Here is a 26,299-nt window from a genome sequence, read left to right as displayed (position 1 = left end):
ATTATTTATATTTTTAAATTGTATCTGTTTATAAAACATTTCCAATAATATACAGGGTGTTCATTAAACCCTGTCACATCCGAAACCACGATGATCAGTATGACCAAGAAGACATATTGGCACATTAAAATATTTTTTTAGAACGAATAAAATTTACAAAAATAAAATATCAAAAAACAACTCGTTGCTTACTTCTGCAGGGGATAAACGAGGGGGGGGGGAAGGGGGAGGCTGATACACTGTCAACTGTGCGGTCACGCCCCCCTCGCTTCTCCCCTGCAGAAGTCGGCAACCATTTGTTTTTTTTAAATTTTCTTCATTTTAAATATGCTAATATGTCTTCTTGCCCATACTGATCATCGTGGTTTCGGATGTGACAGGGTTTAAAGAACACCCTGTGTATATATTTTTTTAAATATAAAAATTGACGTCGATCCACCATAGTTGTATGGTGCTATGTGGATTTATACGATACGTTTAAAATGGGCCTTACACTCGAACGACGCTTGCAAGTTGTGGAAATTTACATTGAAAATCAGTGTTCAGTTTGCCAATCGTAGGGTAGGGCTCTTCGTAAAACCATGAATTTACCGGTTGTCAAATTTGGCGACTACATTATTATTTTCAGAAAATGTCATCTTAACCTCAATTTAAAAACTTGCTAACTAATCGGTTACTTTTATACGCCCATTGAATTTTTTGCAGACGTATCTGATTACCTTATTACGCGTAGGGTTCGAACTGTCAGTAGGGTCGCACTGAGTCACACCTTGCTGGAGGGTGTGATTCTATAAAATCCTCGAACGCCCAGTTGCATTCCACCGACAGCACTACTGACTAGTCCAATTCGTTAGCGTCCACGTCGCAAACCCTGGGCAATGGGATCACACTCAGAACGGTGTGATTACGGCAGATAACGAGAGGATGAAACGCGAGTTTCTGGCGCCTCCAAACCAGAATCAACCAGCTACGGGAAGGTAACCCCAACAGAAATATCCACCAGAGAAGGCAACGGGAAACAACTCTGGTCATCTTTTTCCAGGAACCACTACGGCGAGTGCATACAGTAATCAGTTGTCCTGGCTGCGGAATATGAGAGTACCGCAGGAGCGAGATGCTTTCGCTGTAGTGATCGCCAGCGTTGGGAGAACCTGATAAGGCACCGCAAGAAGATCATGGCACCGAAATGGATGCTTGCCTTAAATTTTCCGGGGGTAAATTATGTCTTAAAACGTCGTATCTGATTTCAGAGATAGTTTTTGAGGATGATTGGTAGGATTATTAGTCGATGGCGTATTATTCGATGGTTGCATCGACCTCTTTTTTCTTCTCTTGGGGATTTGAATGCTAGTAGTGGTAGTTTACATAGACCGACAGAATGGGCTACATAAGATATTTTCAAATTCGATTCTTGTATAATATAACTTATGACTAACTAACTAACTAACTAACTAACTAATCATCACGCCATTTCCCCGGAGGGGTAGGCAGAGAGGATAGAACGCCACACCACTCTGTCCTGGCACACTTCCTTTGCTTCCTTCACATTCATACATCTTTTCATGCACGCACGTCGATTATTCCGACTTTTCACATGACCACTTTCAAGAATTTGTTGTACTTGATCATGCCATGTCTTTCTCGGCCTTCCTCGACTTCTACAACCAGACACATTCGCATCATAAATCTTTTTAGCCGTTCTTTCATCATTCATTCGCTCCACATGACCGAACCATCGCAAAAGACCTTTCTTAATTTTGTCGATAATGCTTAACTCAGCCTTGCATTCTGCTCGAATTTCGACATTAGGGCACCTATCATACATTGTTTTTCCGCACATTCGCCTGAGGGATCGCATTTCAACAGCATTCAGTCTACTTTCGTCCCTTTTTTTCCAACTCCATGCTTCGTACCAGAACTCCATTATGAACTGCTAATTTAGCCTCATGCGATAGACACTTATTTGCTACGACAGACTTTAAGGCACCATTAACTCTGTTACCGGCACTAACCCTCCTTTCAATATCCTTGTCCATATTTCCATCTCTAGTAAACATACTACCCAGATATACAAATTCTTCGACCTGTTTCAAACTATCTCCATCACTTTTAGTCTAATATTAAGTATCTATTACGTTATAACTGTAATATTGTGTATATGACTGCAGATTACAATAAATTAAAAAAAACTGCTAGTCACTGAAGACACTTAACGGACATCATATTCAAATAATAAATGCGTATTTTCATTTCATAAAGCATAAAAAAAACAAACTTATTCCAACAACTTCACTGGTCCATTAGAATAAAGCCTAATTTAGTATACTCTAATACTATGAAATTGTAGTGTATGTTTCCTAAATAAAAAAACATATATTATTTGCTTCTTTAATTTCAATTAAATGTTGTATCACGCTTAAAAAAACATCGGATATAATTTAAGAGCACTATCTGAAATTGATATTAATGATGGTTTGTTTATTTAATTAAGTTTTTTAAAATAACCCTCAAGACGATATGCGCCGGTCGAGCGGTTTGATGAACATGTATTTGAATATAGGTTTTTTGTCGCTCTCTCGCGAAAGCCTCCCAGAATACTGTGTGAAAAAGACAACTCTACGTCGGACTGATTATGCCTAACTAAAGTTGACAAAGTCGAGACCTCGTAATCACGTCTTCCGGACCCTAAAACTGAACCGATTTTGATATTTTTTAAAGAAAGAGTACAAGAAAGAAATTTAATGTCGGCCCGTTTTCCTTTTTTTTTTAATTGTTATTATATCATATTTGTATACCGTACGTCGATAGACGGCAGATGAAACTAGTTGCCTTTGGATAATCCTAACTCCTATAAAAGACAATGTATCAGCAACAAAAAAACGATAGCAACACGCCAATGGTGGATATATCTATTGTGTATATAAAAAAAGTCATCGCTCTAGTGCCATAATCCAGGGAGAAAATACGCGAATACGTTTGTACGAAGAAAAGACAGACCGCGTATCCTCTTAGATAACTCTGGTAGTAAAACATACAGATTATAGTCAGTATAGTTAGTCTTCTTTGTGTATTCTCAAATGTAATTAAAATAAGTATATTGTTAAGTGTCCTCGGTACGGGAAACCCCAGTGAGGTCACATTATTTTTATTATTAATTATAGTTTGTGAGCAAAAAATATGAATAAATAAATAAACAAATAAATACAATATTTTACAAAAGTTGCATAACTTAATTTTCCTCAGTATTTAAAACTGACAAAGATCCGAAGTCTGAACTTCTGCCTTGTAGTATAAGAAAATAATTGTTCTACCTAGTAATTACAAATTACATAAATTAATTAAAGCAAGTTCTTTTAAAGACTTTTTGTGCTTTTTACCAGTCTGGAGTTGAGTGTTTTTTTATAGTTTTTTAACAGAGTGGGGGAATATAAAAGTCGGGGTATTCATAGGGTTCATGACCTATCATTGGCTAATATAGGGGATCACGTGTAACAATTTTAAGTATTCATATTATTTATCCCTTCATATTTTTTTCATCTGGTGGTATAGAGTAAATAAAAGTCTATGTTTATTGACTTCCAAGTGGGTTTATACCAATGCTTCTCAACGATGATTTGGACTTACTTAAAAGTGAGATTTTTTTATTTACCTCTGTATTCTATCTATTCGTATCAATTTGGATCATAAACTTAAATGTTGTTAATGGTACATAGGTACCATATCATACATGTGATGTGCGCAGGGTTGCAATAGGGAAATTTCACATACTACGAATACCGATAAAAACATGTGAAACGGATTTTCAAAAATCAACTGCATTTTCAAAGTCAATATGGATTTTGTGGTGAGTCATTTTGTGCATAATTTAAAAAATAAAAATGTTAATAAATATGTCTTTACAAAAACGTGACATGTTTGGCCTTCACAATTGTGACGTCAACATTCGGGACGATGTTCTATTTAAATTTAAACGGTCACAAAGTTCGAACTTTGACCGAATCGTGACGTATTGGAAATCATCCTTCTTAGGATGGATTGCCTTAATAAAAAAAAGGGGCGTGGCTAATGCAATGAACCGTTTTCGTGGAAATTTTAAAACTATAAATTAAATATTTTTTTATGCTACTAATAAGTACAAAAAACTTTATTTTATTCGACAATATTTCATAGACCCTCATTAATTAAATATTGTTTTAAAAAAAACATGTTATTTCCCTATTAAATAGACTGGTATGAGATATGTGGTTTATAGCAAATGAACTTATATTTAATTTTTATCCACTTCAAAATACTCTCCTCGCCTATCTACACATCGCTGCATATGTGTCTTCCATTGTTCATCAGTTGACAGCCTCTTCAACAACTCTACCGTTTTTGCTTTTAAATGTTCAACAAAACAAGGGAACAAATAGAAGTCACACAGTGCGACATCATACGAATACTAAGGATCAATAAGCGCAGAATTTAGCTTATCCGCTAAAAACTCTAAATGGCTTCACATATAGTGCATTGAGCTGGCGCGTTGTCCTGGTGCAGAATCCATGACTCATTCTACCACAAATCTGATATTTTCTTTCTTACTCTTTTCCTTGGCTTGATTAGGACCATTTTGTAGTATTTCTGATTAATTATTTGACTCTCAGGCACCCAGTCAGTCATGATAATACCCTTGATATTGGTAAAACGATCAGCATTGCCTTCAATTTCGACTTGCTCAATGCTCATTCGCGCTTCTTTGACCTCTTCCGGACCTTCAGAAAACCGTTTGTGCCATTCAAAAATCCATTCGAATGATTGTAATACAATGTATAGACATCACAATGCACCAAAATCCATGTATATGGCAAAAACGAATACAAAATAAATTCTTAGTTTTATCTCAAAATAAAATTAAAAGCAGCTCCCGGTCTGGATGGAGTAACAGCTAAAATACACATCTACTGTAGAACTAGCAGGGCATATTGTTTCCCTTATTAACGATGCACTGGCGAGTGATACTGATAAATTAAAACGAACTAAAATTGTCCCCGTATATAAAAGTGACTGCCATAAAAACATCTCTAATTATCGACCGATTTCAGTCATTTCTGTATTTTATAAGATTTTTGAACAAGTCATAAAAGACAGATTTATAATACATATTTCATCCAATATTCTTCTGTCATCACAACAATACGGATCTATACGGATATTATCTAATACGAAAAGTGCAGTTTTTGATATTGATACAACACTTCATCAGCATATAGACCAGGATGAATATACAGCTGGTATATTTATAGATCTCAAGAAAGCGTTCGACACGGTCAACTAGAATATACTATTAGAAAAATAAGGACATTTAGGCATTATTGGGACTTCCCTTCAGCTGTTTCAAACTTACCTAATTATCGAAGTTGCTTAGTTCAGATTGGAGAACAATCAAGTGACTTCAGGTAGATCGCGTATGGTGTACCACAAGGTTCCGTTGTCGGGCCACTACTCTCTTAATTTATATAAATTATATTACACACTGAGGCATAAAACGTACACTTCAACTGAATGCAGATGACACAATTATTTACAATCACAATCGAAATGTTAAAGATCTTGAAAATGAAATGCAACAAGATGTTACAATCTTGCGATTTGGCTCCGTATCAACAAGCTCAGTCTCAACATCAAAAAATCTAAATACATTATATTTGGTAAAAAACCTAAATATTAATCTCAATATAGCTCTTGAAAATAATTATCTTGTAAAGACTGACGGGACAAAATATTTGGAAAAACTACATAGATTCACAGCTCTCATGGATGCACCAGTTTGATTATGTTAAATATAAAATCTCTTCGATCACCGGTATAATGCATAGGTTTAGGGGAGCTTTTCCGATCTCACTACGCCGTGCAGTGTACTATTCAATGATACACTCTCATTTGGTATACTTATCGTGCATCTAGGGATTTGCCTCAAAAAACTGTATCAGAAATACAAGTTATACAAAAAAGTTATATAAGAAATATTTACGGTATACCAATGGAAACGCATGTCAAAGACATTTAAAAACTTACTTATACTCTCCCATTTTTGGCCATACCGTATTGAGTGCGCAAAAACGGTGCTTTAAATCGTAAATAAAAACTCTCTCGCTAATATTGGCTATACCTTCAATCGTGACGTCAGCCAGTATAATATTCACGTACCTGGATCATGCACGATAAGGTATGATCTAAGGTCTCTGATCTACCTTGCTTGTAGTGAGTACAACAGGCTACCGGAGTCCTACAGAATATCAAAAAATTACATTACGAATTTTAAAAATTACTACTTGAGAAGGTACGTGGGTAGGTGAAATTTAGTTTTAAGTTTTTGTTTTACCTCAGGTATTTCTTACTATATGTAAATGTTTATTACGTTTTGTTTTAATTTATTTGTATTATATACTTAACTTGCTATGTTATTTCAGGTTTATGTACATATTATTACTTATTACTTTATTATTACCATAACTTAATGTAAATATTTTTCTGTCCCAAAATGAGTTTTTTGTAACTCTGGGAAGTACAGAAAATAAAATTTTGTATGATTTAATAAAAAAAAATTCGCACACGTGACATAACATTATCACCAAACACCTTCTTCCACATTTGTAAGTATTTCGTTGGCGATTTTACTCTTAACTTACGAGGAATTCCAGCAGGTTAATTCGCTGCTCGATTTTGATGTCACCTATGATCGTGGCACAACTACTCGATACTGTCCTCTACAACCAACCCTTGAAAGCAAACAAAAGCAGATAGACAGACGAAACTACGGGTTGTTGCTTCAGAAGTATCAAGGTCAAATACATACATTTTATTACAACATCGCCCGATGCGGCTGCGCGGTGGAAGGTGCGCAGTATCAAAGTTGACTGGTGCCTGAACTGTTAGACTAATCACCTTACCCTCACGTAACAAATGATCGAGAAACGCTGGATTTGGTTTCTCAAATGCTAATCTCCACAGGGTGTGGATAGGGAAATGATGATGATTATAATAATACAAATCTGTCTGACTCGTGCGAAAGTGGTCAGCGCGTTTGCCTACCATGCAAGAAGATGCCTCGGGTTCAGTTCCCGACATGGTCGACAAGAAATATTTATTTCAAAAAGTGTTTTTAGACTAGATTATTTCATAGTCTCTGGACTGGCACCAGAAAACTGATTTCATTATTTAAAACCGTGGTTCGTGAAAAAAATATTACGTGAGTATGGTCCATTTCAAAGAAGAAATATGGATGTTTTTAGACTATATTATTTCATAGTCTCTGGACTGGCTCCAGAAAACTGATTTCATTATTTGAAACTGCAGTTCGTAAACATTTATTAGTTGAGTATGGTCCATTTCAACTAAGAAATATGGATGTTTAAACATAGACAGAATAGTAAATGTTACGCAGTATGGAAAATGGGCACACAAAACGGCCAATGATAGGTCATAAGCTCTGTAAATGCCTAGAATTTGATCTCCCTTTTCTAAAATGTTCTTCATCTCTGTTGTAATATATGAATCATGGGTAAGAGTTAATGCTGCTTTATTTTTATAAAGGAGTGGCGCATTTTACAGTTTAGTTTTGCATTTAAAACATGACAACACAATTTGACGTAACAGGCCGGGGGCTAAGGATTAAGAAAAATCACAATTAATTTTCGATTCCGAACATGAACATCATCACACTACGCTAAGCAAAATTTTTTTTTTGATACCTAATCAATTTATAATCGGTTTTGATAAGCTAACATTAAAATTATAGAAATGTTTTGATGGTACTTCACAATGCTGAAAAATATGTCTAAAATTATCTATACGTGTAAAAGGAAATGTTCGTATGTAAGTCCTCGATAAACTTAATAACTACTAGACCGATTTACGAGCGGTTTCTAGCAAAATGATGAGCTTTGCCATTGGTATATTTATAGCTTTTAAAATCTTTAATCTGTTAAGAAAAAAATAAGGAGCGTATTTTTTTTATTTATCGTTAACCAGAGCGGAATTCGAGGAGAATGCATGTACAAAAAAATGGAAGGATGATGTTTTTTAGTATATAAAAAAAGTCTGTTTTTGAATGTTTACAAACTACATTCGCTTTTATGGATCCCAATCAGATTCCTTCCTTATAATTTCTACCCATTAATTTCTTTTGAATGGATGTTCAATATTAAAAATCGCATTCCTTCATAAAGTACACCCCTGCAGGTAGAAGACAGTTTGACATTTGTAAAAATAATTCTATATTTGGAAACGAATTATTTTTTGTTTTGGAATTCAAACATAAACAAGTACTGAGATACCTACTTAAATTCAATATTTGAATATTCATTAGTTTTAGATTTGGAATTCAATCATAAACAAGTACCTAGGTTCCTAGTTATCAAAAAAAATGTTCGACCATCTTTTTTTCCTTTTATCCGAACAGTTTTTACACGCTTTCACGCACAATCAGGCATTTGGGTTACAAATAAAATATCAAGCTCACGTCAAAACCGGCTGGCGGTTAAAAAAAGAGCGTTCGGGCATGAGTGAAATGTCATAATTTTAGAGGGCTCAGGGTGCGTCTATGTGTACTAATAGGCCAATAGTTTTATTTAAGAAAACCGAACTCGTTTCTTTGGTTACGTAAAAACATTATGAAACAAACTTTAAAGGTATACTTAATAATGTTTTATCTTGAGAGGAAACGCGGTCTGACTTTTCTTCATACAAACGTGTTCCCATATTTTTACCCTGGATTTTAGCACTATTAATATTTAACACCGGCGTGTTTCAATAGTTTTGCTCTATTAATAAATAGTTAATTATGGGAAATAGAACCATCCAAAATCCCATAAAAACGTCCAGTTTTATTTGCGGTCTTCGAGCGCACGGTTTACAAATATAATAACTATTTTAGAAATACACAAAACGCACCAGTACAGAAAATCTCATTCTAATACGGTCCGGAAAATGGGACAGCGAAACGTCGATTTTGTCAATTTTAGTTAGGCATCACAGGTCCGAAATGCAGTTGTCTTTTTCGCATAGCATCGGGCAGGCAACTTCAAGAGTGACAGGAAAACAATTTTCAAATACTTATTTATCGAAATTCCCTGTCACCGCATATCCTCACAATTTATGTAATCCGAAACACAAAAATAATCATGTGCATATCTAATTTGAACTAAATACAATAATTGATATCAAACTTTCGATTATTAAATCTTCTAAGAGCAACTTTTATTTTTATGCCCCAATGTCCAGAATGTGAATATTAGTCACACGACTTGGAATTCTTTGGGATAGATCTTCCGGCTTTTCGTAGATCTCTTCGCGACTAAAACAAAGTGGGATGAAGTTGGATTGGCATGGTTTAGCTCGAAGTCTTATGTCTTTCGTTTTATGAATATATTTTATATAATTATTGTATTGCTCTTGTTTGTCTTTGCTACATGGTTTTATGTTATTTTTGTTCATTTTCTTGTATTTATGATTCTTCGTGTAACTGTTGTAATTGGCTTAAACCGTATTTATAATAAATAAATATATATATTTGCGAGTATGTATTTTAATCTAGCAATTAGTAAGCATCGCCGGGTTCAGCAAATTATGTAGATGTTGCATCGCACGACGAGCCTAATGGTTTCGCGAGAACATGAATCCAGCCTGTATTAGGTTGATTTTTTTTTGTAAGAATGAACTGGACATTTAAGGAAAATTATTTGCTCTAACATTAAATTTTTATATGGTAGAACTCCGTTTATCCGAACTCCAGTGATCCCAATTGTCAAATATACAGATCGTTATTAGGAAATAAAAAAATAAAGGAGAAGTTTTTAAATTTAATTTAATTGCGCAATTAACTTTGCTAGATATGCTTAAGTAAGTTTTTAATGCTATTCCAATTCGCTGTATTATTTCAAAAGTAATAAAATCTGGCAGTCATTAATCCGGATAATTGAAGTTTTACTGTAATTTTATATTCCGAAAAAGGAACTGTGTTATTTTTTCATTTGTTTTTATTTTTTAGAGGGTTAATGTTATTATGCGAAGCGCCCTTGAGGTGATTTGTAAAAAAAATACGTCATAAAAATCATCCATCATAACTATTATGAATACATACAAAAAAATAACACAAAAAGTTGTACTTCCTTTCACTGTCCATTGTAATCGTCCTTGGGAGTAAATTAGTAAAAATTTAATAACTCAGGACATGTTTATAGATCTTATGAAATCGTTCGTAAAATAATCTAACTTAATATCACATTCATAATTCCCATATCCGCACCTGGTGATGCGTAGGGTACTGCATTAGTACTACAAACGCGGGATATCACAAATAATAATCCATCTGTACCTATTCTTATTAAATCTTGTCATTGTTTGAAATTTGTAATGTTTATTGTGTTGTGTACGTAATGATGGTATAAAATAAAGTGGATTATTTAGTTTTTATTATTTGTTGATAGATTATCAAACAAGGCCAATTTAAAAATATTTATTTTTTTAATGTATCGTATTATCAGCTCTATGATTTCGTAATTTTGAAATTACTCCGCACGTAACGTCGCAAGTTCTAGTCGGAGTCTTGCTGATTGGTGAGTTGGCTTCCCAGAAACCGGAAATCTATCACTGGAGTGAACATATGACGTAGTTGAAAGCAGTTCATTTTTATCGAAATCTTCTTTTTCTCTGTTTAGATCGGTTGATCTGTTATCGGCTAGAGGGTGATTCCTGAGACGCTGGAATCCCGCTGTCCATCTCTCCGGTGGTCTTCCAGGCAGACGGCGACCAGCTGGGATTTCATAGGCCACGGTATAAAGGATTCTGGAGCTGTACATTCTACCGACGCGCGACGTCATCTTAACAGAATCTTTCGTTTGTTCTGCTCCACCGTACTGTGTCTCGGATGTCGCGAGTCCGTCAAATTTCTTGATTCCGGATTCTCTTTCTTGAGGTTTTTCCTGCTATTGCAACTAGTACTTTCATCTCTGCCGTTCTGAGCAGATTTTTTGCTCTCTAGATTTTTCAGAGGGGTTTCTCTTTGGTGGATTAGTCTGACACGTCCAAAATCGTTTTTATTATTTTTTCATACATTATCGATAAACTTCGCCATACTCTTATTTTTAAGGCGTGTAAGAAAAAAAAATCATATCCAATTTCCCATAGCACTGATCTTCCTCATTGGTGCGGTGTTAGGTTTATGTTTTATTTTTTATAATCACTTTTATATATTAAACCAACATAGCACCGTATGCACAGCAAAAAACTATAAATAAATAGTAAAATATTTCGTTTATTTGTTACCAGTTAACATAATTTCATTAGTAACGAATTAAGGCTTAACACGGACAAAGGCCCTAAAATTTTATTTTATTTAATAACAGTATAGTGCACGCATTATTTAAATTAATGCAGAAAAAGGTTTAAAGTGCCAACCAGAACGACCCATGTCTGTGAATATGGTAATCCCTAAAAATGTTTTTAAAAATGTATAAAATGTCCTTCTATTTGCAGGGCCCCGATTACAATAGAAAGTTAACAGAGTTATTTTCGACTTTCTATAAAGAAAACCGATATTTGTATACGAAAATGAGTATATTTGCATAAACATTTAAAGTATCTTCGTCGGTTACCTATAATTGACATGTTTAGAAGAAAAAAAAAGCATATTAGGCTTTTCATACAAAAAAAAATATTTTACTTTGTAGATAAAATTGAAGATAAATGTTAACTTCCCATTGTAATCGGGGCCCTGCAGGTTCCGCATTCAGTGGGATATTCAGTTGTTACAAAAGTATTGAAATATATTGTTAAACACTATTTATTTTACTGATTGGTTGGAAAAAATGGCCACTCGGCAGTAAGTTCGCAATGCACAAACAAAATTGTGCTGAAAGTAAAATCATCATTTCCCGTCCGCACCCAGTGGTGCATTAACTGCACCGATACTAGGGATGCCACGAATAGTGATTTGGCCGAATACCGAATATTCGCCAACGCTCTCGGCCGGAGCGCCGAAGATTCGGCGGTCGAATGTTGGGCAAAAGATGTGTGCATTTCGCGTGAGACAGGTTACGACTTGTCTTATTGCGGTGCGTGCGAGGGTGACGGGGCGGACGTATTTGTTTAATTTGCGAGTAGATCATATCGCGACACGCGTTATTTGTTCATTATTACATCACATTGTGTTAATAGACGAAAAAATTGTATACGTATTCTGCTCTTTATACAGAAAACTTAATTTTACTTTGTAGATAAAATTGAAGATAAATATTAACTTCCCATTGTAATCGGGACCCAGGTATTATATCGGGGACTATAAAATATTCTAGTTTAAAAACACCCATTAACCCTCCCGGAAATTGATATACTGTGTTTATCTATAAACATTTCTAAATGGAACTCCATTTTAATAATAATAATAATACAATATTTACTTTAAATTTACTTTTATTAATAATTTTTACCAGTGACCCGGTTTCGTAGTGAAGTAAGTAAGACTGTTGGGTGACTAAACAAATCGTAAATAAACAGTCAAATAAAAATAAATACAGTATTTTTATTATTTTAATATTCCCATCATCCCCTTTCCCCACCCAGCGGTGCATAGGGCACTGCATTGGTAAACCAAATGCATCATAGTTCGATCATTTGTTTTATAAAGCTACGCTGATCAGTCTTACGGTTCAGGTGCCAGTCCAGGAACAATAAAGTACTGCAGTCCAATAAACCTTTAACATCAATATTTCACGTCCACTTAAAATTACCTGACAGAAATAAAAACGGGGCGGCGGCGGCGTAGTGACACGAAAATTTAATTTTAAATAGTATCGTAAATTTCGATGGTCATAATGTCCAGAACTTTTTTCGTAGTTTATTCAACCCTTAATAAAATATTCCTCATTTTATATTAGACTCACGGTAAATCTTTTATGAGAAAAATCGATATTCAAAGCCGATCAACAAATAATTTTCTTCATAGGCTTGAAGACATATTTTTGTGTATGGATACATAATCAAACAAAATCTCAAAATTCATTGTACAAGGGATTGAAGCTGTACAATGATTTACCCGAAGAAATAAAGGAGTTAGAAAATATCGAAATATTTCAAATTAATTTGAAAAAATATGCTATTGAGAAATTTTGATAAAAAAATTTATGTTTTCAAAAGTTTACATTAGTTCTTAAGATGTTATGAACTAACTAAATAAAGCATAAATAATATTTTAACGGTTTTTTTTAATAAAGGGAAATAAGTCTATAGATTTACTTGAGTGTGTTCCTATGGTACATTTCATACAATTAATTATAAAAATCCACACGCCACGATAAAATAACATATATTGATACTATTTATTGAACGATGCACATATTTTTTTATTAAATTGAAAACATACTATACATAATTATTTACAATATTCCCAAGGAGTTTTTTAAAAAAAACTCATTTAGGGACATACAGATAACAAATTTATTTAAAGACGTTTTAATATTTTAAACTATAATATTATTTACAAAAGCAGAAAAATTTAAATTATGATATACTACAAATTAAAAAGGGTATGAATAAAAATACTTAAAAATAACAAAATAAACATAATACAAGGCATGGAAATAAATTCAAAATGATGTTTACATTACGCAATCTGGGAAAGAAAATGTAAAAAATATAAAAAGTTTAAAAAATTACATGTACGTATATATACAAACTGAACTAGTACAAAATAAAATTATTTTTTTTAATTAACAAAATATGCGCACACCCAATACAGGTTAATTTTTTTTATCAAAGACGTATTAAAATTACGTATACAAGCTAAAAAAAAGTATAAAAAAACACAAATAACATTTCAATAGTATTAAAAATTACATATACAAGCAAAAACGGTAAAATATTAAAAGTTATATGTTCAAGATAAACTAATATTATTTATTCAAAGTACTTCTGGAAAAAACATTTTTAATGAGCGCACACGCGCAAACCAGCATACCATAAGGCTGGAAAATCTCCACTAGATTAACTTTTGCAGGATTTTTACCCTCGAGTGGTCACTAAATAAATAAATAAAAAATAAAGCATATAATAAATTTCATCATCATCCTTTTTTTCGCACTCAGTGATACATAAGGCGCAGAATTTGTAAGCCAAATGCAGCGTATTTCGATTAACTGTTACATGAAGGTAAGGTGATCAGTCCTAAGCTTCAGGTGCCAGTCCAGGAACAGTAAAATATTGCAGTTTAAACAAATGTTAAAATAAATATTTAACAAACACAGGACCTCGAGAATGGTAGTCGAACGCGCTAATCACTACACGACGAGGTGGACTTATCCCCATTCGAAATCATATATTTACTGGAAAACAGTCATCGAGTCGAAAACACTCGTCCAGGATTCTGGTTGTATTGTAATATAATCTGTATAAGATATTATGAAAACGTACACGGACAAGAAACATACATTTTTTTGTACTACTTTACACATGTTCGTTTTTTTTCCATTACGCAAGCATGATTTAGTTTGATGTCAGGAGAGTGACAAATATTAAAAATATAATGATTCAAAAAATAAAAAATACATATTAATACTCGTACCACACCATTTCCCGTACGGATAGCCAGACGATTGAATGAACGCCACACATACAATCCTTACTGCACCCAATCGCGTCCTTATCATTCAAGAATGCACTTCGATAGTGCATGAATTGAAATTAAGTTTATCTGAACTCTGAGAAATTATTTTCTCTTATTTACATTTGCATGAATCATTCTAAGAATAAACGATTCTTAAAAAAGTCGCATTGAACTGTATTTTTTTATTGATTTCGGGCGTTTTTAAGAGTGGTGCACAACTTTAAATTGAAATTAAAAAAACAAAATTTTGCCGGAATGAGATTGTTTTTATTGTGTTTAAAATGTGATATCCGGCAAATCGTCGTCCATCTTTCAAAAAGACGTACCTCGTTTTTCATCGAAATTGAGTAATGAATATTTTAATCAAAATTAAATTGTATTTACGGAATAAATGGGCATCATACAAGTATAAAATGAATTTTTTTTAAACTCGGCAAAATACAGTAAGATTATTTTTAAAGGCGAAAATTTTTCAAACAAATTCTTAAAAAGTCGTCTCAAAAGATAACAAAATCGAAATACGCCTTTTTGAAAGATGGACGACAAAATGTCTTCGCGACAAGCAGTTACGTAGCGCATTCTGTCGGTCCAATTTTCAGCCACTTTTTCCATCAAATCCGACGTTATTTCCGAAATGATCCGTGTTATATTGGCTTAATCAAGAGTCGTTGATTTATTTCAAAATACCATGGTTTCAACGCAGCCCCATGGGTAATAATCTAATGGCGTCAAATCACAGCATCGTGGAGGCCAATGACCTGGACAAGTTCTGAAAACAATTTTGTCGCAAAACTTGCACACCCAGTTTTTCATATTTTCACGAAGAGCCCCAGACGTTCAGCGAACTAAACACTGATTTTTAAAGTAATTTTCCACCAATTCGTAAACGTTGTTCGAAATTAAAGGGTTCTATTTAATTTTATTTGTGTATTGTTACGGAACACAAGCGTAAAAAACTGTTATTAGTTTAACTAGAAACAGTATTACCAATCGAAAGTTCTAGCACGACAAAAAAACCTTTACTATTTAAACTTGTTGCAACCGAGAGGGAAAACAGTCTTGAGAAGGGAATATGGAAGTATAGGCATTAACAGGGCTTATAACCTGTCATTGGCTGGTTTAAGTGGCCACTTTACACACTGTGTAAGATTCACCATTCTGCCTATGTTTAAACATCCACATTTTCTCCACTCTTCCATCTGTTGACTTTTGTGAGTGCAAGAGCTGAAACCTTTATCATTGATTCAGCCGGATGAATCTCACCCGCATGATAAAGGTTTCAGCTCTCTTACTTAACGAAAGTCAAAAAAATAAAGAGTTGAGGAAATGTGGATGTTTAAACATAGGCAGAACGGTGAATGTTACACAATGTGTAAAGTGGCGACTTAAATCAGCCAATGACAATTCATGAACCCCGTAAATGCCTAGACTTCCATAAAATAAAATAAAATAAAATATTCCCTTCTCAAAAATGTTTTTCCTCTCCGTTGCAACAAGTTTAGATATAAATAACTCTCAAAGGACTAGCCGGTCTGCAAACATTTGGACATACTCAAAACATTGTTGACCTTTACTATTATATTATTCAAAAACTCATTTATAATCTTTAATCTTGACTTACAATTATCATTTTTATAAAAGCGCTGATCGTAAAAACCTTGAACTATTAAGCAAAAATACCTAAATGGGCGTGTTTTAGCGAAAATTAAAATATTAAAATAATTTGAATAAGTACACATGTACACTAGGGTGTGTCACTGCTCCATACAAAAAATGATCTATTTTTGTTGTTGGTTTAATAGGTCTCAAAAGTTTTTTTAGGCTTATGGCAATAAGAAAAGCAAAAAAAATCTTTGGCTCCTTAAAATGGATTGGAAATTCGAATAATAAGAAAATAATTGCTCTGAAAGAAAAAACAAATATGAAAAAAACGAAGTTTCCATATTTTTCTTTTCAAAATATATAATGTTATGGATTGGTTTACTAAATAAAAACTCAAAAAATAAATTATTGCAGATTAAACGACCATAAAAAATACCAAATATAGCATATTGGACACAAAAATACGAAATTTTACATGCGTTTTTAGGGCAGTTATTAGACTTTTTAAAGCTTATTAATGGGAAATAGAATAAAAAATAAAGATTTTATACGTGTAAAAGGGTAGAAGATGCAAAAAAAATTAACAAGCTAACTTCATTTAAAATCTTTATTTACGCTTTTAAAATTTAAGTTGGGAGTGAAAAATGCTCTTATTCATCCCGAAGAAATAAAGAGGATGAGATCGCATGATTCTTTTTTAGCAAAGTTCTTTTATTGTACAGTCGTTATCTGTTATCATTTATAGTAAAAGATTCTCAGGATGGACAAAATTGCAACAGCAACTAATCGCAACTAATTCATCGAGTTCATGATTTTTATACATATTTAAAAAATGAAAATATACCCTCTCGAAGATTCTAGTTGTGCCTTCTGAAGGAGAAACATGGCCAAGATAAACTGATCCAGGTCCCTGCATGAGAGTTATGTGCTCCTCTTCAACCTTTCTTCGTCAATAATATTTTTACTTTTTTTTAAAACAAAGCAAAGATATCTTTCCGTCCGTTGAAAATCAATCTTTTAATGTTGAGATAATTAGGTTTTTTTTTATGTCTCTGGCTCTTATTCTTTCTCTTCTCAGCTTGTTATAGTCTAATATAAAAGAAATTTTAGTTCTTAAAACAGAGTTTACAGGTTGTAGGGTAGCGGTTGCAAACGCAGCTGCTACTCTCTACGAAACTGTGTAACTATAACTAATCTGAGAAAGTCTATCGAAATTAATTAGGTTTTGATTTCGGGTTTAATTTTTACCATATACAGGAGTGCAAGTTGACGAAATGTAATCTTCATTTATTATTTATACTTTCCCCCTGTTATCTGTAGAACTATCAGAAAGATGCAAATAAACTAAAGAGTTTAATCAATTATTTGATTTTGTTTTTTTTCCTCTCACTTCTCTTGCGGATAAGAGTTGTGATGAGTTTATTAATACCACCAATTATAATTTTTCGAGAAGTCCTTTAGTCTTCGGGAAAAAAACCGTTCTACTAGTACTACTGCATCTGCCTATCTTACTTGCATGTATAAACAGAAAAAAATGTGCATTTACACGGCGCAAAATCAAAGAGCTTTTGATTTTTTAAAAGGAAAACGCTGTACTTTGTTTTATAAATACCTAAAGCTTTAATTCAATGTATTATAATTTAAAAATAAATTTTGGTAAATTAAAAAATTTAAAAAAAAGTTTGATTCTCACACTTGAAACCACGGAAATTGAGACTTTTTTATATATTTTAATTATTTTTATGGTAACTCTTAAATAAATTTCTGACGCCGGTGGCTCTTGCAACGAAGAATTTTACATTTGATGTCTCACCCATTAGTAGTGTCTGAAGACATCTTCATTAGTTAGTAAAGATCAACTCTTAATTTCTTCTGAACTTCAATTTAAAAAGAGGAATTTTGTAACGAGTCTCGTATCTTTTTTTAAGAAGACATATTGATGAATTTCATCGAAGTAAGCATTCGAGGTTATGGCACAAAAAAGTGAAACTTTCCAAAATACGAAATGTTTATAAAACCAAAATGAAGGGACAGGTGTAAGATAACCGCCACAGATAGATCGGAGATTGGATAGATCTCGTGGACCTACTGTTCTGTGTCTTGTGACCTGACGAACTGCGCGTAGGTTGTTGCACAAAAGAGGATGGAAAGAGGGTCGTGGACGGATGTGGAGGGGTAGGGAAAAGAGGAGAAGGATAAAAAAGAACTTCAGTAGATAAAAAATTGAAATTAAAAATATGAAATAAATTATTATTGTGACATAGATACTATTGAAAAATAGTTTATAATGCAATTTTTCAAAATTATTTTATGAATTCTCCTTTTATTTTCTTTTGTATTTGAGTTGATTTTTTTATTTAATTTCTGGTTGAAAGAAATTGCCATTTTGCAATAAGCCCGCCAATGTACAAATAACATTATGTACAAAAAGTTAAATAAATATATAAAGTTAAAAAAATAAACATCATCTGATTTTTTTTACATGATTTGTATTATTATAAACGTGGCGTTTGCTTATAAATAAATCATAATATTTGCAGAGAAAATTATTTAAAAAAGACAAAAAAATGGTATTTGGCTTTCGCAGACGATACAGACGAAGCTTGACTTTGGCGATGACTGTTTACTGCTGCTTCTAAAGCCTTTTATCTGTCACCTCGATTTCGCATTTATTTTATTCAAGGCACGTAACTTATTCCGCAAACATTGTAACTATAACAAAATTTGCGTAGCGCCGCCGTCGCAGTAAGCAAAAATAGAGTTTTGGTTAAGCTAGGGTTTCCTAGGACAGCGGTGCCCGTATCTTAACGGCCGTAGTGAACGGTGATGCGGTAGACAGCCGTTGTAACAGTGACTAGAGAGTGGTTTCCTAGGAAAACTGTTTTGATAGCATTTATTAACACCGATTTCCTATGAAACCACTCTCTAGTCACCGTTACGACGGCTGTCCACTGCATCACCGTTCACTACGGCCGTTAAGATACGGGCACCGCCTTTACGCCTCAATAGCGAAACAACGTCGCTCTTTCAACCAATCTTTCATTACATAGTAAACAGAAGCGTAATTTTGTGAATAAAACGCCATACTCCAAATTATTCTAGCTGCTTGCGTTTAAAAGTTATAACGGTTTTAAGTATATAATATATTACTGGAATCCTTTATAAAGAAATATCTCAAGACTCAAGCGGGGGAGGGGTGAGGAGTTTTGAGTAATAATTAAGTACCACATCTAGAACACATGTGCAAAAAATCAGCTGGTTATGAAACATTTTGTGTTTATGGCTATTTTTGGTCTAATATTCCTGGGCTATTAAGAACTGCACTGAGTACGAAGAGTATATAGAAATAATAAAATAACAAACAAAAATCAAAATTGCAAAAACCAATGTACTGTGTATATTTATGTTACGGAAAATTGCAGCTTTCAAAAATAACTGGGAGTGCAGTTAGAAATAGCAGGCGCCACATTTAACAGTATAAAGTCTGTCTTCAGGGCGGATATTTACTCATTGAAAAGCGAATGCCGCCTATATAACGCCTGCATAACACCTATTCTCCTCTACGGATGCGAATCGTGGCACCTCAATAGGGCCCAAAATAGCAAAAATCTGAGTTTTGAGAATAGATGTCTCAGAAGAATCTTGGGTGTGCGCTGGTTTGACTTTGTGCGGAATGAAGTAATAAGAGAACGGACGCAGCAAACTCCGATGACAACTGCCATCGAGCGGAGGCTATACGGTTGGCTTGACTATGTACTGCGGATGCCTCCTGTGAGCCTTAACCACGCTTGCCTACTTTAAGCATCAGGTTCTCGACGTCCTGGACGTCCACTGCTGACTGTTCGTCAGCAGTTCATGTCAGAACTACTAGACGCGAACCTGACTTAGGATGATGCACAGGAGCTGGCAGCCGACAGACATGGAACCGATGATGGTGACATACAAAAAAACAAACCATCACACCATTGCGCGTTGATGCAAATAAGAGGCAATAATGAAAGTAGCATTTAAGTAGGTATTTCATGTATCAAATAAAAATCATATTAAAAATTTTATATTTGAAGCACTTTCTTTGTGGTTATTCATTATAATAATTTAAATAAAACAACCTAAGTTAAGTATATCTTGAGAAAGAAGCTTGTTGAGCTTTAAAACCGGTCGGTGGAAAAAAATATTAAAAAAGTGGTTAAAAACAAAGTTGTTTTATTTATTTGATTAAACATCATATTAATTAGATGAACTACAGAAATTAAGGTATTTAGGTCTATTACTAGAAAAACGCTCTGAGACCGAATCCGTAATACACAATAAGAGGTGCGTGTGAAATGGAGGAAATCGTGCGATTTAGCAGATCCTGACGAAGATACTGGAGGGGCCGTGTGGACAGAATGAGCAGCGACAGACTTGTGTACACCGCAGCCAATGAAATTCCATCTGGACAACGTCCACTTGGAAGACCGCCCAAGAGACGGAGAAACAGTCGGACCTCATCATCTCAGGAAAACAACTAATTTTCTGAAACACCGCGGTTGGTGTTCCAATACCAATACACCATTAGACGCGGATAGGAAAATGATTATGATGATGTCTAATACATATGATGCGGCCTCCGTGGTGTAGTGGTTAAGACACTTGACTCACACACGGAAGGTTCGGGGTTCGAATCCTAGTGAGAACACAAAAATTTAAAATGTTTTTCTTTGCACCACAGCAGCGCAGGAGACCCAATTCCAGTGGTGAATTACAACACAAAAAAAACAAGGCTTGAGAAAAAATACATTTATTTTTTTTAATTCTTACCGGGAATCGAATCAAGTGTCTTAACCACCACCTCAAGCCTGGGTATACTGTGTTGTTGTTCACCACTGAAATTGGGCCTAAAGGTCTGTTGTGGTGCAAAAACAAAAGAACCGCCACACAAAGAACATAATACAATAAAATAATTTTATGGGTTGCAAGCTATTTAAAATGTTGTCAAAATGCCATAAAGAAATATGAAATATGATTTTGCATCGCATTTTAGATATTTAAAAAAGAAACAACAACGCAAGTATCATTTCCATTTAAATTACGAATAGTAGGATTCACGACCAGAGTCGTCTGGTTCTGATAATCGCAAATGATTTATTGTCCTTTTAAGCCTGAGAACATAGTCAAACTACATAATCGAATCGGTCATTTGAAAAACCCTTTTAGTCTGTCAGTGTAAACTTTTCAGAAAAATGATTTATTTAAAATCGTGTTTTGCTATTATTAACCTTCATTTTTTTAGACAACATTGGTTTATTAACGAGATGAAGTGCGTTTCAAGTTAAAGTCAGATCTTCCAAAACCTGACTTTTGGGGTTTTTCAAATGACCTATTATTTTTTTATCAAATTCCAGGCAGGAATAAAATTAGTAAAGAGGGGTAGTCAGCCAGAATATAGTTTATGCCACAAATATATTTTTATTATTTAATTATTTATTTTATGCATATATATGTATTTAAATAAACAGTATGTTTTATACATACACATATTTATAATATGTATGAGTGTGAATTATTTTAAACCGACTTGTGGTCCCGTAATAAACCAGTGATGTAAAATAAGTAGGTATTTAATAGTAAATTATATTTTCTACTATTGAGTGTTAACGTAAGTTGTGTCCGTTTTTTTTCAAATTAAGAGAGCAAAAGGACTAATTACTACAAATTAGTCAATGTATTCTCCTTTTATGTTCTCTCCTTTATTCCCCCGATTGAACGCTAACAGAAGAAGGTTGCGAAAATGCTCACTTTGTCTACGTGATATTCCATTTTGAAGACTTGTAATCAAATAAGATAATATATGTAACGTAAAGGCAAATACAATAGCTTGTAAATCAAAAAAAATATTTCGAATGACGTATAACCTTTATCGTATTGTTTAACTTTTAGAGCTCATTTGTAAACACAACTTTGACACAACTTATGTTAACACATAATACAATTATAAGCATGCTCACAATATCAAAATTCGCTCGGTATCAATCGCAAAGAATTAAAACAGAAAAAAACATAATTCACAAAGATCAACTTATGTAACTGATATAGAACAACCAAATGAATGTCTCTGACGTAGACCAGATAATGGTTCAAGAACAAGTAACAGGAAATGATGAAATTAGCTTAACAAAATTAAAACAAAAAATATTCCTTAATTCAGGAGTATGTTACTGTTGAGACCTCTCTACGTATAATGTATATGAACGCAAGAAGCATACGTAACAAAATGAATGAAATCGAAGAAACTGTGAAAGCTGACAATAGTTTCATACATATCTTAGTGTAAACCGAAACCTGGCTGGCAGAAGGAGATAAAGTTTTCTTCAACTTTACTGAATACACGGGCATCCATTCATCGAGGAATGATGAACGCGGAGGAGCGGTCGCTATATATGTTTATACAACATAAAACCATAGTTTAATAGAAAAGGGTAACTCTAATAATACCTTCCTAGGAATCAATGTAACTGGTAGAAATTTCATACCCTTTAAACTTTATGCTTTCTATCGTAAGCCGTCTGGCAACATAACAGACTTCTTTACCTGCTTTGAATATATCTTACAAAAAGCAAACAAGACACATTTATTATTGGGGATTTAACTCGGATATTCTTAAAAACAACGAACATACGAGTCGATATATTAACATATTGCAATTGTACGATTTTCGTATTTGCAACATGACATTTTCCACAAGACTGCTTCTCTTTGATTGATTAAATTATATCAAAAACAAAAAACATATCCGGCGTTATCTCAAATATTGATGATCTTCTCAGCGAACAAAACTTGCTCATATATGATTATAAAAACAACATTAAAATCCGCCCAAATAATAGAATATATAAACTTCATGAAGATACAAAGTTCCACTACCAAAAACTTAAAACCTATTTTCAAAGCCATAGTTTTGATCATATAAATAATATCAACGAAAACTATTATAATTTTGACAAACATATAAAGTAAGCTATTTCCACAGCAAAAGCTCAACTCGATCTAGAAATGGAGATAGATATCTAGGCAACACTCCATGGTTTGACCAAAAACTGAGCCTGTTAATAAAACAAAGGAATATTCTACACCGACAATGGAAACTTGATCCTTGTAATACTAATCCTTTGCATTTTAAAAACAGAGCTAGAAATTATGTCACTAACTACCGAAGGATTAGCAAAGTTAATTTTTGTACGCTAAAATTTCAGGAAAACATTTACAATAAACGTAAAACTTGGAAAACAATCAATTCTACATCGGTCAACCAAAATACCATTTACGTACAACAGAAAGCCAATCAATCACTTTATATGCCACTAAAAAAAAACGATATCGCAAAACTAATTTCTCTCCTCAAATCTAAAGCAGCTCCTGGACCAGATACTCTTACAGCATCTTTATTTAAATATGTAAAGACGGATTTATTGACCATCTTGTGGTAATTAGTAATCAATCATTGTCATGGGGTATTTTCCAAGATAAATGAAAGATTGCGAAAATAATAGGAACCAATCTACAAAGTTGACTGTCATAAAAATGTGGGGGATATTACATGTGGTGTCCCACAAGGTTCTATTCTTGGCCCACTACTCTTTCTGATCCATATAAATAACCTACCGAGCTTAAAATTCACAAGAACAATACAACTCTATGCTGATGACACGATTATTTATTTTAACAGTCCAAACCTTGTGGATTTACAAAATCAAATGGAACAGAATGTTTTCTAACTTACGACATGGTTAAGAATCAATAAACTAACTTTAAATGCAAAAAACCTTACTATTAATTATTTAGAAATAAACTTAATATAATCTTAAATTTTGCTATCGGTTTAGATTGACAGAAAAACAAATATTTTACAAAATATTTAGGCCTAACCATAGACTCTAAACTAATCTGGAATTATCAGTTTGATCGAGTCAAATCTAAAATTGCACCGAATGCTGTAATTCTGTATAGGCTTCAGAACATCTCATTCTCTCATTCTACCTTACTTGTGTCTGGGGATTTGCGACGAAAAAGAGGATTGCGGAAATACAGGCTATACAAAATAGAGCAATAAGAAATGTATTTCGTTTTCCAATAGATAAATTCCAATGTAAAAGAAACACATTCTACTACAAATATAATCCCAGTCAGTATTTTACTTATATATGAAATAACAAACACTTTGTTTACAAATATTGCAAAATAAATTAAACTCTAATTGAACACTTAAATTCAACAGAGATGTACATAACCATCGTACACGATCTCGTAACTGTATCCATTTACCCCCTGTACACTCGTCTAAATTCGGATTTAGTCACTCCTTTACATTGCTTCTACTCAATATGCCTATTAACTTTAAATAAATTTCTTTTAAGTCTACAAATAATAATCATATAAATTAAAAAATAATTTCTAAAAACTATTTCTCGATAACCCTTGACTTTTGTAAGCTAACAAAAGTCTCCGAGATTTGTCCATTTTTGGTTTAATTATAGATAACTATAAATCTTTAACTTCTACATATTTGTATTTGGAAATAATAATAATTTTAAAAAACTACTTTTCTCAAACATGTTGAGACTCTTTGGCTGTTGTGGGGCAAATAAAAAAAAATTTAATTATTGATGAATCAAAGTCGATTTTAATTCTTTACGATTCATAGTAAACGTGTTTCTAATTGATAATCAAAAAATATTTATACTTACACTTTGATGAAATCAGCAATCCTCACACTCACTATCACTATTGAACGACACGACCGGTTTCGCCTTCGCAACTTTTTTATTTGTCTTTACACGAACGTCTCCGCTTCCGTCCTTACTGTCGGCGCCCGACGAGGCTTTCGCGCGAGCCTTAAAGATCACGCGACGGGTGAGGTCCGCGGGTTTCTCTGCTTCTTCTGTAAATAAAGAATAAACAAATGAAAATTAGAATTCAATATTAAATCATTTAAAGGAAAAAAAAATACTATTACAATAACATTTTGAGCAAATCTTCGTAAACTGTAAACCACAATTTAAGCACGTGGACTTTTTATGACGTACATATTCTAGGTATTTTAAGTTTTTTTTTTCATTGTTATTATTATTTATATAATTTTATTACTTTTTTGTTTTGTTTTTGAGCTACATTTTTATTTTGAAAGGGGCTTTTGCCTACCATGCCTGGGTCGCGTGTTCGTTTTCCAACAGGATCACAACTGTAGTACCAATGCAGTGTCCTATGCACCACTAAGTGCAGATACGAAAATATAGATGAATCTACGTATACGCAAAAAAATTGAATAAACCGATTGCAAAATACCATATTAATATTTTTTTTTGATATTTATTGATAATTTATTCTCTCTAGATTTGCTAGACTACTGGAATATATTTATGCAGGTGTTTCTTTTTTAGCAATAAACCAAATGTGTACATTTTGTTAGTTTTTTATAATACTATTGTTGCTTGTGTATTTTTACTGTCCTATATTAGGTTATGTATTTTCATTTAAATATAAAATGAAATGCCCGCTGCACAGGCGATCAGGTGTCTTTTTGGTCATTTTCCCAAAATTACGAGTTATTTATTATTTATTTATTATATTTATTAATTTACACGCCCTATGGGCTTTTACATATTTTATAAGTTACATTTAAGTGCAGCAGTGAAACATGAGTATGTAAATTTAGTTAAAATTAAAGATAACATAAGAAAAGCTAAAAGATACAATAATAAGTAAAAATCAGGAAATGTACCAACATAGGTATATAGAGAATAGAAAAATATTTAAAAAATTTACAAATGAAAACATACACGCATACATATACACACATATAAGTTTATACATTATTATAGAGATACATGAGAAAAAAAAATAGTAAATAAAGAAAAATATTAAGAAATGTTTTTATACTTGGTGTTTACTTTTGCTGAAAAATGATTGACCTGTGGTATTTTGGAAAATAAACTTAAATAAAACAAACTACGATAATTTTTATGTAAAATATCAATCAAATTTCTTGGTTATACTTTGTATCATAATTACATATTAAATATC

The 26,299-nt window shown here is 33.1% G+C and overlaps 1 protein-coding gene across 1 annotated transcript in view; it reads right to left on the bottom strand.

Moving 5' to 3' along the window:
- The window catches only part of MEP-1 (zinc finger protein MEP-1), a 79,911-nt gene extending 54,816 nt beyond the window's left edge, over positions 1-25,095 (bottom strand). Inside the window, exon 1 of the mRNA XM_088224391.1 lies at positions 24,964-25,095. The gene's annotated coding sequence lies outside the window, so the exon portion shown is untranslated. The remainder of the gene's footprint in view (positions 1-24,963) is intronic.
- Positions 25,096-26,299: the final 1,204 nt, after the last annotated feature.

Source organism: Micrasema longulum, unplaced genomic scaffold, assembly GCF_059751315.1.
Source record: "Micrasema longulum isolate JH-2025_06_02 unplaced genomic scaffold, ASM5975131v1 h1tg000281l, whole genome shotgun sequence".
NCBI lineage: Eukaryota > Metazoa > Arthropoda > Insecta > Trichoptera > Brachycentridae > Micrasema > Micrasema longulum.
This window is presented reverse-complemented; position numbering and strand designations above follow the sequence as displayed.